Below are 15,952 nucleotides of genomic sequence, written 5' to 3'. Positions count from 1 at the left end.
TCTAGTCTTAATTCATGCTATAGTTTTGTTCATCTACTTTAAGCAAAAAGAGCTCTATGTTGAATGAGCTCATTTACAGAAATTTTATGGGTGGAAAACAAGCGTTGAATGCTTATGTTTCCATACAAATTTCATAATCACTTTGTTGTATTTTACAATGGGTTCTTTTATTGGGAGTAAGCTAAATTTAAGCCACCCTTACAATTAGTCTTCATTACCAACATATCCTCATATACTCACTTATGCATCCTTTTAGCATTTAAAATTTCTATTTATGTATATTTCTTGTTTTCTTTTGCATTTATTTTTATTTTTTATACCCTCACCTGAGGATATAGTTATTAAATTTTTTAGGAGACAGAGGAAGGGGGAGAGAAAGACACACATACACATCAGTGTGAGAGAGAAACATTGATCCATTTCCTCGCCTATGGTCAGGGATCAAAACCGCAACCTAGATATGTGCCCTGACCTGGGATGGAACCTGTAGCCTTTTAGTGTACAGGACAATGCTCTAACCAACTGAGCTACCCAGACAACCCTCTTTTGTATTTATTTTATTGTTTTTGTTCCTATTATATAGTTAGATTTTTTTTAAAAATTTGTCATATAATTGAATCTGAGTGCTAGAACTATTTTTGGAGACTTACCACTATTTTTTATCTTTTTCCTTAAAGAATTGTATGTATCTTGTGTCCATTTTTCTAACCAAATATTCATCTTTTTCTCTTATTGATTTATGAATCTTTTATATATTATGCCTATTAATTTTTAATCTTTAGTTCAGAAATTATCCTAATCTACTCATTTGTTACACAAATTAAGAAATTGAAATGAGATGACTTTTCCATTGTCACATAGAAAGTTAGTGGACAATCAGGACTGCAAGCAGTCTCTTGGGTCTTTATCTAGAGGTTTCCCTCCCAAACATTAGCCTCCTTGCCTCCACCTTTCTCATTTTCCTCTTAAATTAAGCATAATCTGGGTACTTGACTTGATTCAAAGTAACAATAAGTTAGTTCTCTACCTCCATAAATTAATCACTAATAGCTGCTGACTCCCAACTTTTATTTTCTTTATCACAAAATTTGCATTTTATTTACATAATTTCCTATCAAGTAGATTTTATATACCTGAGACTGAAAACTGAAACTGCTTTTCCCACAAAATAACTGCCAAATTATCACATCCTTAGTTTTTTCATGATATAGTAACATTCAATTATTTTTATAAAATTAAATGTCACTTTAAAGCTAAACATTAGCAGTTACAAATTAGTAAATTTATGAATAATCACATATGACCAAATGTACAAAACACCAGTAAAATTGAAAGTCATGTGAACCTTGCTGGAGAAAATTAAACATTCTAATAGGTTTACTTTTTATTCACACTGCATGTGATTGGACCAACATGGTTACCACCATCAAACGAACTTCAGCAACCAGAAGTTTTATCACTTGTTTGATTTTTTTCCCCTAAAAAAGCAGCTTATGAAATAAGAAATAAATAAGAACAGTCTGGAAGTATTGCATGGGTCTCGTTCCTCTCTTTAGTTCATAAAGCATTTAATTTAGCCACTTGGGAAAAATGTATTTTCTTGATATCAACTTGGCTCAGAATCAATTCTCCATTTTTCAGTTTTCCAACCTGTCCAATCCATCCACTTGACAAAATACTGGAAGCTGATTTGTTCTTTTTGGATTTCCTGTCTTTCTGCCCTTTCTTCTTCTTTTTCTTGAAAATATCTGTGTCCTGGGCCATTCTCTTTCCTTCTTTCTTTGCTGCCTTTTCCCTTTGATCTGCTGCTGGGAGGCTGAGCACACAACATAACCATGAGTTCCCAGCCAGGACTCATTCCTCTCCTTTTCCATAACCCATGATCCCAAACCTGTGCACCTCCCACCACACTTTTTCTAAGTTAATTTCTTGTGTATTCACATCTTCCTCAAGTATACTAGTTTTGGTCTTTGTGTTCTCATCTTAATCCATCTCCTGTCTTCCTATTTCTGCTGTGGAATTCCACCACTGCTACTGGCTCCCTGCTGTTCTTCAGGGAAGAGAGATGCTGCAGCAGGAGGGCACCAATGAGATCACAGCAGGGGCACACTGCAGCTCTTCTCTGAGCCTCTGAGAAGCTGAGAAGCTGGAAGTGCTCTTCCTCTGGCCTCTTACAAGAGAATTAGTGGGGATCTGGCTCTACCCCCAGCACTGTAGAATCCCCACATTGCTTCTTCTTTTCCCTTTTCTTTCTGATCATTTTCTGTTCTGCTTCATTTTCTGTCTCTCCGAAGATGTAGAGGTTCCGGGGTACAGTGTCCAGAAGCTGAGAGGAAGGAGGCAAGCAGGAATCCAGACCCTGCTCCCAAGCCACCATGGGCTAGGACTTTCAGAGACAACCCAGTGCCCACTGGGATGCTGGCACACGGCACCCCTGCCTCCAATTCTGATTCCCAAATCTTATCTTATTCCTGATATTCCCCATGAACTCCAGATTTACCTCCTTAGAGTTTATTGTCTCACCACAGCTGAGGTGATCTCTTTACAAAATAAGAATAAAAAGGCTCACTCCTCAAAATTCTTCAATGATTCCCAATGTAATCCCAAATCTATACAGCAGCTCATGTGATATTGACCCACTGTCCCTTCCCCCCCAGGTTTTTTCTCTTATGTCAGTTTCTCTTCATTCACTCATGTCCTTTTTCTCCCCCAAACATGTAAGCATGCCCTTGCTTCAAGCCATTTGTACTTTTGCCCTTTTATTTGAAATGCTCATTCACATATACATTTAGATAAAAGTACTTCAATTTCAAGGACTTTCTCTGTTTTGTAGCTGCCAAATCTTCAACAAGTAGAACAGTGTCTGACACTTAGTTGATGCACAATATATGATTATTGAGTGATTGAACTATGCTCACTAGAAATCAATTTTTGATGGTGTTGCATGTAAAGAATATTGTGGCATGGTGTGATCTCTGCAAAACTGGTTGAATTTCTGGAACTAAGGTAATATGACTTAGGTACTGAATCACTGCATTAGAATACACTTCAAACTTTTTGCCTCTGTCAGTGTCTCCAACAACATCTTATTCCTTTCTCTGAACAGGCCCAGTGCATCCGAGCCTTTGGTCCATTTTGTTGGATGTGCCTTCTGGGGGGAAGTGTCTGTTCATGCATCTTTACATGGGTGACTCCTCACTCAAGGCTCATTTCGAAGCTGCCTTCTTGATGAAACCTTCCCCAGTTACTCAAACTAAATAACTCTCCTTAGTTGTGTGTCTACTATCTCTATCACACCAGATTCTTTTATTTTTTTTCTCAGGGCATGTTTCCAGATAGCAAACACATGTTATTTCCACCACTATATTGCCAGAGGTTCACCTCACATGATACATAGTGGGCGCTCACAAAGTATTTGGTGGATGAATGAATATCATTACTCTAGCTGCCAAGATTGTAAGATCTGTGGCCCCCAGACAGCACTGGCTACATGGTGCTGAAATTATATATCTGTAAGTCTGTCTTCCACAGAATGTGTGAGAACCTCTGCAACAGGTAAAATGTTTAATTTTCGGTTACTTCCCAGTCATTCCCCATAGCTCCTCGCACTTAGTGGCACTCCATAGATGTTTGCTGAACTAACATGAAGCAACAGAAAGGCTACACAAATTTTTCATCAAGTTTATTTCATTTCAAAGATAGAGAATACAAATCACAGAGAGTAAAATATTGCAAAGTAAATATGAGATGGTCAAGGGAAGCCACATGAGAAGAATACACAAAAGAGTTAAGACGTGGAAAAATTAAGTGCCTGGAATTAGCTCTCATAGGAAAAAGAAATGTGACAATGAGATCATCAATTCAGGTGCTCATTTCAGAGCAATGCCAAGCTTCTGGTGTTATAAATTTACATGGTCTTTTTTTTCTAGGATAAAATATATTGTTATTGCTGTGCTATGTTTAATGGTTCCTGTAAGTCATCTTTTTGATTAGCCAAGCACAGTCCTTTCAGAAGCTATTCTAAACTTTCCCCAATTCTCTTATTTTTTTCTCTAAACACTTTCTCCTCACAGATGGTCCTATCTTTCACTTTTCTGAGAAAATCAAGATCACTAAAGAGGAAGTCCCTTAACCTTCTATCTTTTCTACCCAAAATATCTTTCATCCAACACATGTTTCTCTTTCTCTTCTGTCTTTGCAAAATAGCTACATTTTTCCTTTCCAAAAATTAACCTTAACATTGCATCATGGTCCCTTATCCTTTTTGTGTGTGTGTCAAACAATGCCTTGTCTCCTCAATTATTCCCAATATACCAACATTACATACAGCTTTCTTTCTAGAAGTTCCTTTTCTTTGGTATTCCAAAATACACAGGTCTTTCCTGTCTTAGCAAAACAGTGGTGTCTATTGTTGTCCACTTCTCCCCATCAAGCTCATATTATTCTTTGTGGCTTACTATCTCTCTTCTACAGTATACTCCATCCATTATAACAAAGTTCTATTCATTCTTTAGGTCTTGGCTCTGTTCACATGGAACTCTCATGCTCCAAATGTGAATACCAAACATGGCTTTCTACATTTCACATTTGGTGGCCTTTTCCCAATGTTGAGTCTGCCGGGCTGTTATGCAGCATTCATTCCATAAGCTTTCTTTGACTTTGCTTTTAAAAAAATTATTTATTTATTTATTTTTAGAGAGAGAGGGAAGGAGAGAGAAAGAGGGGGAGAGAAACACCAATGTGTGCTTGTTTCTCACACGTCCCCAACTCAGCACCTGGCCCACAACCCAGTCATGTACCCTGACTGGGAATCAATCTGGCAATCCCTTGGTTTACAAGCTAACACTTAATGCACTGAGCCGCAGCAGCCACACTTTCCTTGACTTTGAAGTATGATGCATGCACCAGAGATTTGACACTATCTCTGAATTATTTTTATTTTCTAATTGGGGACAATATCCCAAGGCCTTATACTCTTTTTTATTGAAAAAGTTTTCCTTGAGAGTTTGTTCATTTTTATGGATTAAGTAAAACAATAAATCAATTTCCAAGATTACTGAGTATATTCTAAAGGTCAGACAATGTTTGGGCATCATGTATCAAATATTTGAATGATTAATCGAAATAGGGCACCGGACTAGTTGGCTAAACATGAGTCAAATATAAATATGGTTTTACTGGGATGCAAATAGGGTCAAAATCTTTTTATAGGGCTAAAAAGAGAAACAAAATTTTTAAAAAAAGTTTAAAAAGAACAAACTTACTTAGAAGAGTGAGTAGCCATCCTGGTGGAAGTGATGTCTAAGTGACTAGAGTTAGTTAATTTGGGGTGGGTGAATGTTGCATGGAATGGATCAGCAGGTGCAAAAGTCTACAGGAGAAGACCAATGGCACATACATCCTTTTATTCACATTGGCTGGGCACTTGAGTGTTTACTGACACATCAGCATGATGACTAACAATTATTTCTTAAGTTTATTTCATGTGGGGCTTCAGATATTGTAAGGATAGTAAATAAAATTTCTAGTTATGTACAAGCCCATGGTCAAATAGGAAAAAGGCCAAATGAGTAATCATTGTAAGCCCACTGTGAAAGGGAAGAGCAAATCCTGGGATGAGGCCAAGAAAGAGGGCAAGATAAGCCAAGTCTTCAAACCACACTCACACTTCTTCCAATTATGATAAAAATGACCACCCTACCAAGTAGACATAGTACTGTCAATCATACACATTATGGCATTTTCTAATATATCTCTTCTACAAGTGCTACCTGTGTTAATTTGAGTAAGTGAACTACAGAAACAGACTCCAAATCTCAGTAACTTGAGAAAAGTATATTTATTACTCATTTCATATTCCGAAATGGTTCTGAGGTAGGAGAAGGCTTAACCACACAGTCATTCAGTAAGCCAGGATAATTTGTTCTTATATGTCTTGTAATTGCATATGTCTTGTAATTGCAGGGTTTTGGTATCCAAAATGCAGTTCTTTGCTCAGCAGCATCTGCAGCATTTGGTAACTTGTTACAAATTCAAATCCTTGGGCTCACTGTAGACTGGCTGAAGCAAAGTCTCTGACTCTGGGACCTGGAAATATGTGTTCAATGAGATGTGTCTGTAATTCTCAAGTTTGAGAACTACTGCCAAGTTCTGGCAGAGGAGGGCAGAAAGTATGGAGGACCACACAGTAGGTTTGTTAATGACTAGCCCCAGAAGTAGTATATATGGCTTCTTCCCACAGTCCATTGGCTGCGACTCAGTCCCGAGGCCCTGCCTACCTATTTAAGAAGCTGGGACATATAGTCTAACTCTATACCCAGGAAGAAAAGACCTCCTCCCCTAACTGTTCTTCCTACTTCTTGTGTCTCCCCCTCAAATTCATTTTCCCCTCAGTAGTCAGACTAATATTCCTAAAAGGTGCATCTGTTGGGCCACTTCTTGACTAAAATCTACATTGGCTCACAGCCTCTGAAAGACAGGTCTTAGCATTCCAAAGACTGAAGCCTCTCTGGCCTCAGGGCTCGCCAATCTCCCTTGAACTCTAAACTCCAGCTGTCCTGAATTGCTATGAGAACAACTGGCTAGTCCTCTTATGAGCCACATGCCTTCTTCTCTGGGCCATGGTACTTGTTGCTCTTCCCATGCTCTCCTCCTCCTGGCCTCTCCCATTCATCCTTCAGGACTCAGCTGGGATGTGACTTGTTCCAGGAGCATCTCGCTGAAACCGCTCCCTATCTCTTCTTCAGAACTGGGTTAGATGCCTTCTCCTAACCCGGGATAATTCTTATCACTTTGAATTTCAATCACATAAGTGTCTAGTGACACAGGTGGCAAACACAAGGCCCACAGGCCAAATTCAACCCTCCACCTTGTTTAATACAGCCTGACACCTTGTTTCTACCCAGCAGCAGTGCTGAGCTCCTTGCCCCTAGTTAAGGAGTAGTTACATTTATACAGTCCTAAAATTACTTTTGGCCCTTTGAAGAAGACTGCAAGGTTGATGTGGCACCTGGTGAAAATGAGTTTGACACCCCTGCTCCAACATCTTACATAGAGTTGTCTCCTTGTTGCCCATAAAGATATGGTGTGTGGTAGATCCTGAGTGAATGTCTGCCAAGTAATTAATTCAAAGTTGTTTATTAGATGCTCAGTGGGCACTTATATATGAGAATGTTAATTGTGTATCCTACTTTGGCTAGAATTGTTATTAAGTCCAATATTATTACTCTTTCTTTTCCTCAATTAAGTACTGCACCTAAACTATAGCCAATACCTTCAGCTCTGAATACAAGGGGGCTGCCACATACAACTGAGATTGGGTTGAAGTAAACCCATTCCCATCACCGGAAAAGTTAACTCAAAGCCATGCTGTGGTCAGGGTCAGCCCATCTTTTCATGGACAGTCCACATATGTCTATCCAATGTGAATTTACACATGTAATTTACATAATAAATAAAATAAGGAAGCTCTGTGTTTGAAGCATAATCAAATTACATTGTTTAGAAAACAGAAAACAATGCTTACTGGTGCTGGTAGGACAAAGAAGATCTCTCAGTAGCTTAATTATCAGATGAATCAGTTCCCCATCGCTGTCAATGCTTCTGCCATGACTCATTCAGATGGAGTAATTTTCAATTAAAAATGTTAAACTCAGAGGATGTTCTCTTAAAAAGATACGGCAACACCCTTCATACAGATTTAAAAATAAGTAGCATTAGCCTCTGAAAGTTAAAATAATTCCTATGCACAGAACATAAGCAGAAGCAACTATTTCTGCCCCCTAGGTCCCCCTTGCCTGTGCTCCTTATTCTCTCATGATTCATTTTCAACTAGACTTTACCCAGTTCTCTCTCTCTCTCTCTCTCCCTCTTTCTCCCCTCTTTCTCTTTCTCCTGTCTCTTCAGTCTGCAAGCATGACTACTCTTCCCATTTCAAAAAAACATGCCAACTAACAGTCATGTCAGTTGGGTTATCCATGAAGTAGACATGTGGACGGAGTTAGGAACAAAAGGTTTATTGAGGAATATGGTATGTGAAAGTCAAAGAGATGAGGCAGAGTTTTGTAGGGGAGTTAAAGGGGTGACGGCAACATGTGTCCAGAACCACGCAACTAGTAGATGACCAAGCCTGAAACCTGCAAACCTGGCTCCAGAATTCAGGTGCATAACCACTGTGTACACTGCCTGTGTTTTCTCCTGCACTGAGAGATTATGCATTTTATTGCTACTCATATCATAGTTTTTCATAATTATTTACCATGGGCCAAACACTTCACTAAGTTTCCTGTTATATCCATCACCTATCTGTGAGGTACACATTACTCTCTGTCTTTTATATGTTAGAAACCCGAGTCTCAGTGTGGTTAAATAACATGTCCAGAATCATCTAGCAATTATGTAGCAAAATCAGAATTCACACTTCAAACTCATGCTCTCAGCCCTGATTACATGTTTTTTGTAATGCTGTCATTGCCTTTGATTTGGGATAGAGTTTCATTCATCTTTGTAATCACATAACCTAACAAACTATAGACATTGAATAAGAATTTGCTGAATGAATGAATGAATGAATAATGTGCTTTTCCAGAATTTCTATCAAATTATAGAATTGTGGTCATCAAAAAGAAAAATGAGTCAAAGCAACAAAAAGAATTGTGATTCATTTTTAAAAGAGTATATTATTGAGATAATACTATTCCCATTATTTCAGTTTTCTCTTTAAAAATATTAGCAATAGCTTTTATGCTATAAATAAAATTCCTAGTAATTAATACATTAAGCACACATATTAGAAAAGGTCCTCAAAGATGCAATTTTCTCCTATAGGACACTGAGATAGGTGAGTATGATTTTAGATCTTGCTTTTAGTTATTTGCTTGTGAAATCAGTCAATAAACAGATGATTCTCAAAGTTCCATGTCCACAGGAATCACTGGAGAAGCTTATTGAAATAAGTTGCCAGGACCCACCAACCATATATTCTTATTCAGTAGATTTGATACAAACCCCAGAAATCTGCATTTTATAATAATATCTGAGTCCAGTATAGACAGTCCATGGACCACAGTTGAAAAAACTCAATTTGATCACTGGGGCTGCCATCAGCTAATAAATCTCTCTGTCACATGTGAGAAATCTTAAAAAACATACAGGTTTTTCAAAAGATAAAATCACTACTGAAATAAAACTGTTTGATGTCCATTATTTCCTATAATGACTTTTCTAACAGTATGGAAAATCCTGAGACCCATGTATGTACCAGCTTAACTTAATTGGATCAGGGTGAACAGAACATTTCACAACTATTTAATACATTATACTGATTTGGGAGAGAAGAGCTAATGACTCATTTTTCATATTTAATATGTTTATGTCATCCCAGCAGAGCTTTCTTTTTCCATTAATAGTATGTCATTGAAATAACAATGGCTTCAATCATGAGAATTACTCATCTATTCAATATCACTGAGAAAGAAAAAATTCCAAAATGGAATCTTCAATATAGGACAACAAAGAGCTACACACTCAGGTGAGATTAAAGGAGAAATAGGGGACAGTGCTTTAGCTTGTGTCCCTTCAAAAGCAGATCCTGATCCAGGCCTTGTGTTCAGGTAGTTTATTTGAGAGATGTCCCCAGGAAGCACAAAGGAGGTATGGGGCAATGAGACAGGGAAGGGAAGGCAACCAATGAAGCATGATAGATACAGAGAAATCTGATCAGATCACTGGGGAGAGGTAGGGAGGATCTGTAGGAGTTTGCTGAGGCAACAGTGAACAGTCTAAGAGAGGATTGCCTGAGAAGCTAGCTGAATGCCTCCAGAGCACATGGAATTATGGGCAAGAAGATTTGAAGTAAAAGGAAAGCTCTCTGATGGGCAGGCTTGGGCTGGCTCTGGCTCTTGGCTTCTTCTTCCTGGAGGTTTCTTGGATGATTGTGCTGCAGCTGCCTGAGGACAGACAGTATTTTGTATGGGAAGGAACTCCAGGCACAGACTAGGATTGGTCTGGCCTGGCAGAGGGTGGCAGATTTACTCTTTGGGTGTTCTAGAGGGGATAACCTCTGAGGCAGAAGGCTGCCACTCTTCTGAAATTGCGTAGCTTCTGTATCTATTGTTTTGGTTTATAAACTAACCCTACAGAAGTAAGATAATTAAAGATAACAGGAGCTGTGATAGGAGAACTCAGGTGTTAAAGAGTTTAACCTTAATTGATAGGCTTAGGTGATTAAAGCTGTAACTAAAGAGTTAAGGAGTTTAGTCTTAATAGATAGGCCTAAGTGACTAATTAAAAAGTTGTTATTTCAAAATTGTAAAGATTTTGAATAGACTCTGAAACCTTTGCCCCTGGAATGTTGCCTAGAGGGTGGTGGCAGGCAGCAGGACCCCAACTGAGCAGATTGCGGCTGTGAGCAAAGGGCTTAGTCCCACTGAGGACCCTTTTAGGCACCCTGTAGAAGCTCATTCGAATTGCTGCATGGGGGGATAGGGAAGCTGGGGGATTATCAAATGACTCCCTTTCCTCATTGGTTGAGGGTTGACTCCAAGTGTGTTAAATCCCCAGCACATTTTGAAGAGCAGTTAAGCAATTTTCAAACATCCATGTGCACAGGACGCCTGGGCTGGACCAGCTATCCTGGCACTTCTAGTGGAGAAGCAGAGAGATGCAGGCCCTGGAGTGGGGAGCTGTTAAAGTACATGGGGTACCATCTACTGCAGCTGCAGGGGAACTCAGAGCCAGCCTCAGCATTATGGCCCAGGAACCAACAGCTGCTCCAAAAACCTGGGAAACTTCAATGTCTTACATTTGGCATTGATAGAAGAAGATTAAAACATATCTCCCTTAAAAAGTTGAATTACAAACTGTTGATAATCATGTAGGTCTGTGTCCTGAATTCATGCCCCTGTGTGGTCCATAGAAAACCCACACAGGGAATTTAATTTAAGTGATCTCTGGTTCGTAATGCTGTCTAGTGACTAACAAGTAAATGCAAATCCTCTGTCTGAACTTGGTTTTAATACAGGTTAATAGCAAATGTAAGGCCATTGACTGTTCAATTCATCTCAAGTTCCTAAATGTTAACATGAGAGAAAAAAGTGTCCTCAAGTTAATAGGAAATACAGCGGTAATAATTTAGTCACAAAACAGACACCACCTTCTTACATAAGAAAACCTTAAGGAGCACTATTTTCCCTCCTGGATCCACACACGTGCACTTGGTGTGTGTGCACCCACATTACACCTCTAAAGAAGTCTTTTTATAAAGGAGCACACTTATGGTATATGAGAACCTGTCTCCTTCCTTTCTCCAAGTTACAATCACACAAGTAGTCTGTGTTCAGTTGAAGTCAGCCAAACTGCTACCAGATTAAGTGCAACAGAAGCAGAAAACTAAAATTTGATAGCAGCTTTTAATATAACTCTTTCCATTTACCCAAAGGAAACCACAGGGCAGGGGAAATGTTCCTGGTCCCAGCACATTATTTTCAACTTTCAAAAAAATTTTACAAGCAAAAATGTCTATATAATTCTATAAAAAGAAAGAAATTAAACTCTTGTTTTTTTCTTCTTTAAAAAGTCTGGTCTTCAAGGTTTGACTTGACAATCACATAGAGACTGGTATACAACATTTTTAGAAAGCATTGTGTCCTGAGATCAATAAATCAAAATTGGATTGTCTCCTCTTCAAAAGTGAATTGTTATCTTGCTGAAAAGGTTATGTGACAAGCTCTCTGGTTTTGTAAAATACATGAACAAAAAAAGGATTAGGATTTCTCTGGCTGAAAGGAAAAATTCTGGGTGTTACTTTTTTTTATTATGCGAGAGTTTTCTGAACTGTCTCCTAGAACAAGAGAGTAAATGTGAAGAGATAAAGCAGGTGCAAGGCCCATTATTTAGTGACGTCAGAGCTTATTTTCTCACTGGAGGCACTGTTTCCACACAGAGAATGAAGTCAGCTTGGAAACTACAGAAGTAGCTATGACAGTCTGAGAAATGAGGCAAAAAGGCAGCCAAACAGATGGCTAGGGATTTCTCAGTTATAAAAATTCTGCAACAAGAAAGAGATTCATGACTATGGGAAAGACCAGGGTATCTAGAGATACCAGCAGTCAAGACAAAAGCTAAATTCAGCAGTTGGAAGTCTATCAAGCCATGAAGCAACAGGCCAGTAAGATGCTCAGCACACAGAGGTTTAGAAAGGGTACTGAGCACCCCAGTGATGTCAGCACCAGAGGCCAGTGTTACAGCATAAATCCAGGAAGGAACCTGAGGCCTGGCATGGCAGACCCAACCACTATTCATTGACCACCCTTACTCTTGGGGATCCCCAATCCTCTGGCACCCAAGGATGCGATGGAACCTTATGTTGCTTTATTTTTAGAATCTTTTCCCTGGGTGCGGTACCAAAACATCATGTACTTCTAACCCCAGTGGTAAGAGTTCCAGAGTGGCATAAATTTGTTTTTTCAGATTAAAGGGGCTAGAATGAGGTCATCTTCAAGAGGAGAATCTAACTAAGCTTTTACTCTAAAATACTATCTGGCAGCAAAGCATGGTCTGTGTTACAGAGCCCTGAAGACTCTGTGGGAGGGGATAGCCTTGGGTGCCACCATTTCTATTGAGCCTGCTGCCAATGACCACCAGGAAGCCCCAGGCATTGGACTGGACAGGACTTACTCTCTTCATTTGAATCAGTTTGTGCTACTTGTACTCTGCCCAAGCTGTCTTAGGGATACAGAAGGCATTCAAGTCCATTGCTTTGAAATGGATTAAGGTTGACCAAGCAGACCTATGAAAAAAGATTCTGGGTGACTTCTGAAATTCCATTCCCATTGCAGCTGCCTTCACAGGCCTCTCTCTCACCACTGTCGCTAGTATTGGGTGATATAGTACAAACAGCTCAGGAGTGAAGTTAGGACTCTTAGCTCCAACCTCATTGCTGGGGGCCTGGGACAGCCACATCACTTCTCTGGGGACCAGTGTCCACTTCTGTGAAGGGCTTTGGTTGGACTGCAATATGGTCAAGGAACTTTTTTTTTTATTTTTTGAGAAAAGCAGTCTTATTCAGACAACAAAAGACAATAGTAACCTACAACCTGAAAGGGGAAGAAAGCCTCTAGACAGAGAGGTTTGATAAATATAACATTAACTTCCACAGGTAACTTAGAATTCTCTTTAGTAAAAAGCTTCTGGCTGAGTTGAATGTCTAGTGATGTAGCCTCATCAGTCTTGTGTGTGTGTGTGTGTGTGTGTGTGTGTGTGTGTGTGTGTGTGTGTGTTTGCTCTGGTAGGAATAAACTCTCTGAAGGCAGAAAAATGATTAACTCCAGAGACGTTCAAAGATTAAGATCCTGGTATCTGTAATAGGGCTTTGTGAAGAAAAGCTGAATGGAAATGAACTTTCATTTAAAACCAGGAGTGTTTGAAAACTTTTCTTAGTAGGAAAAATTCTATCAGTTTTCTTTGAATCGAAATGGTGTTGAGGGACCAAGACCAGAAATGGAATAGCTTAGCAGAACTAATCACACTTACTTCCAGTTCAAAGCCCACAGATGACGGTGGTTCTATAAAACTGCTTGTTATTTCTTGAATGCAGCTTTCTTCCTGTGTATAGATTTCTAGTACTTTCACCATGGACAAAGATGATGCACTAGATTTTATTAAATGTTCAGAGTAAATTATGCTTTTTAAGGAAAATGTAACATACAAAGAGGGAAAATCTGGTGGAAATAATTGAAGAACCTATTATTTAAAATGTATAGGATTAAATTATCCTTTGGTTAAAGAACTATATACAAAATCATGCAGGATTTCAATCCAAGCAGTCAAAAGTACATTATTTCAGGAGTTTTAAGAGTATGATCAAGTTGGTGAGAATCCAGCTTTGGTTATTTCTAGCAGTAAGTTTCTTCCTTATGAAAGATTCCACATAAAGAACCATTGAAAAGCCCAAAGCTGCCCCACTGTGGCTCCTTACATAGTTAAAACCCTATTAGAGTGAAAGAATCAAGAGACTCCTGTGGGAAAAAAAAATACATATCCCTGTGTTCACTGGGACCCTGCTGTGTACAGATTTATCTGGTTGCTGTAGAGAGACAAAAGCCACAAAGGGTGTGTGATGGTATGTGGGGAAGTTTGAGAGACACCCAATTTGTATTGTTCCTGCTGAAAAGTCTGTGATCTGAGACCAGCTCTGGCAGCCCCCAGCTGAGAAGGGCCGCCTTGTAGTCTTCATTCCTACCAGGCCCTGAAGGAGATGGGGAATGCATAATGAGGTTGAATGAGAATTAGATGCTTAATTGGGGCATAGAAGAAGAAAAGAAAAAGTCAGACATGTAGAATGTGATCAGAAGCCTGTTCAGTTAAGCCTAACGTGACAACACCTGAGAAGGCTTCAATAGCTGTGATCACATACAGAGGGGGTGGAATAGCCTTTTAGATTTCTGTGGGAGCAGTACAACCAGAAAGGCAGGATCGAGAAAGAGAAAAAGGGCCCAAGGTAGTCAAGTTGAAGATGCTAAACTGGGTCCTCCACATGTTTTATACACAAAAAAAATATATTTCTACCTGTCCACATACTTGGTATGAGTGCAGAACAGTTGCAACTGACTGTCATCCAGTTCCAGCTTACATATCATCTCCGTTTCCTGCAAAATTTTTCTTCACCTGCATTGGAAAAGGTGAATCACTGTATCCTTTGTCCCTCCACAGTTACTGGTTCAAACCATGGCCCTTGTCACTTTGCTTGTGTGTGGTTAGTGCTTTCTCTCTCTCTCTCTCTCACACATACATACACATGTGCACACACACAGAGGCACTAGCTTGCAAACTCCATGAAGGCAGGCATTCATTAATTTTGTATCCAATCATACATCATTCTCAGAGTGACTACATAGAGGCTCATTATCTGGTTAAACATAAAAGAAGAATTAATGTATATTGGGATCCATGCCCACCACCAGTTACCACTGCCTTTCATTTCCTACTAAGGACAGCTTCTGATTGTGATTAGGGTAAAATATCCCCAATTAATACATGAAGATGGGTGTTTCCATGGAAAGGATGTTTTGTAGAAACTTAAAACTTTTCCACCAGTACCATCCTGTCAGCTTAACCATTCATTATTTGACTTTGGAGAGGAAGCCATGGGCATATGTGTATGGTGTTTGTCAGTTATAAAGAGAGGTAGAGTGATCAAGTAGAAACTTTAGCATTGAGTTTTTGTTTTGTTTTGTTTTGTTTTTGGTGGGGAAATGGATTATATAATGGACAGATGGTTTGCAATATGAATTAAATGTAAGTCAACTGTATCAGTCTGCTCAGGCTGGCATAACAAAATGTAGTAGAGTAGGTGGCTTAAACAATGGAAATTTATTGTCTTACGGTTCCAGAAGCTGGGAAGTCTAAGATCAAGGTGCTGGCCAATTTGGTTTCTGGTGGGGACTCTCTTCCTCGCCCATACATGACTTCCCTCATTGTATTCTCACATAGCAGGAGAGAGATCTCTCTTTTCTTCTCATCTTATAAGGCCATGGACCTACCAGATTAGAGCCTCATCGTTGTGAACTCATTTAACCTAATCACCTCCATGCAGATCCTATCATTATGCAACCTAAATATAATTACATTGGGTTTTAGGGTCCCAACATATGAATTTTTGGAGGACACAAATATTCAATCTATAGCATGAAGTCTGATCAGAACTATTTTTGATAGATTTACCTGATACTAGCTGCTGACAAAAGGCCAGGGTAGCACCCATAGGAAATACCCAGTTACTCAAATCAAAGAAGTTTAGGCACCTGGTCTTGGCTTTAAGATTCTGGTGTGAAGTCAGATTTCAAATCTTGCTCTCCTCCAGGCACAACAATATGAAAATAGATAGGTAAAACAACAAATGAAGAATAAAAACCAGTAATTAGACAAAAGAACCAGCTGGTGGCTAGCAAAAGCA

At 39.2% G+C, this 15,952-nt stretch overlaps 1 protein-coding gene and 1 pseudogene across 1 annotated transcript in view; one reads left to right on the top strand and one right to left on the bottom strand.

The window, feature by feature from the left end:
- MACROD2 (mono-ADP ribosylhydrolase 2) overlaps window positions 1-15,952 on the top strand; it is a 2,132,804-nt gene that overhangs the window by 2,080,749 nt on the left and 36,103 nt on the right. The window lies entirely within an intron of this gene.
- On the bottom strand, window positions 1,552-2,377 carry LOC114506537 (annotated as a pseudogene).

The sequence above is a fragment of the Phyllostomus discolor genome, chromosome 9 (assembly GCF_004126475.2).
Source record: "Phyllostomus discolor isolate MPI-MPIP mPhyDis1 chromosome 9, mPhyDis1.pri.v3, whole genome shotgun sequence".
Lineage (NCBI taxonomy): Eukaryota > Metazoa > Chordata > Mammalia > Chiroptera > Phyllostomidae > Phyllostomus > Phyllostomus discolor.
This window is presented reverse-complemented; position numbering and strand designations above follow the sequence as displayed.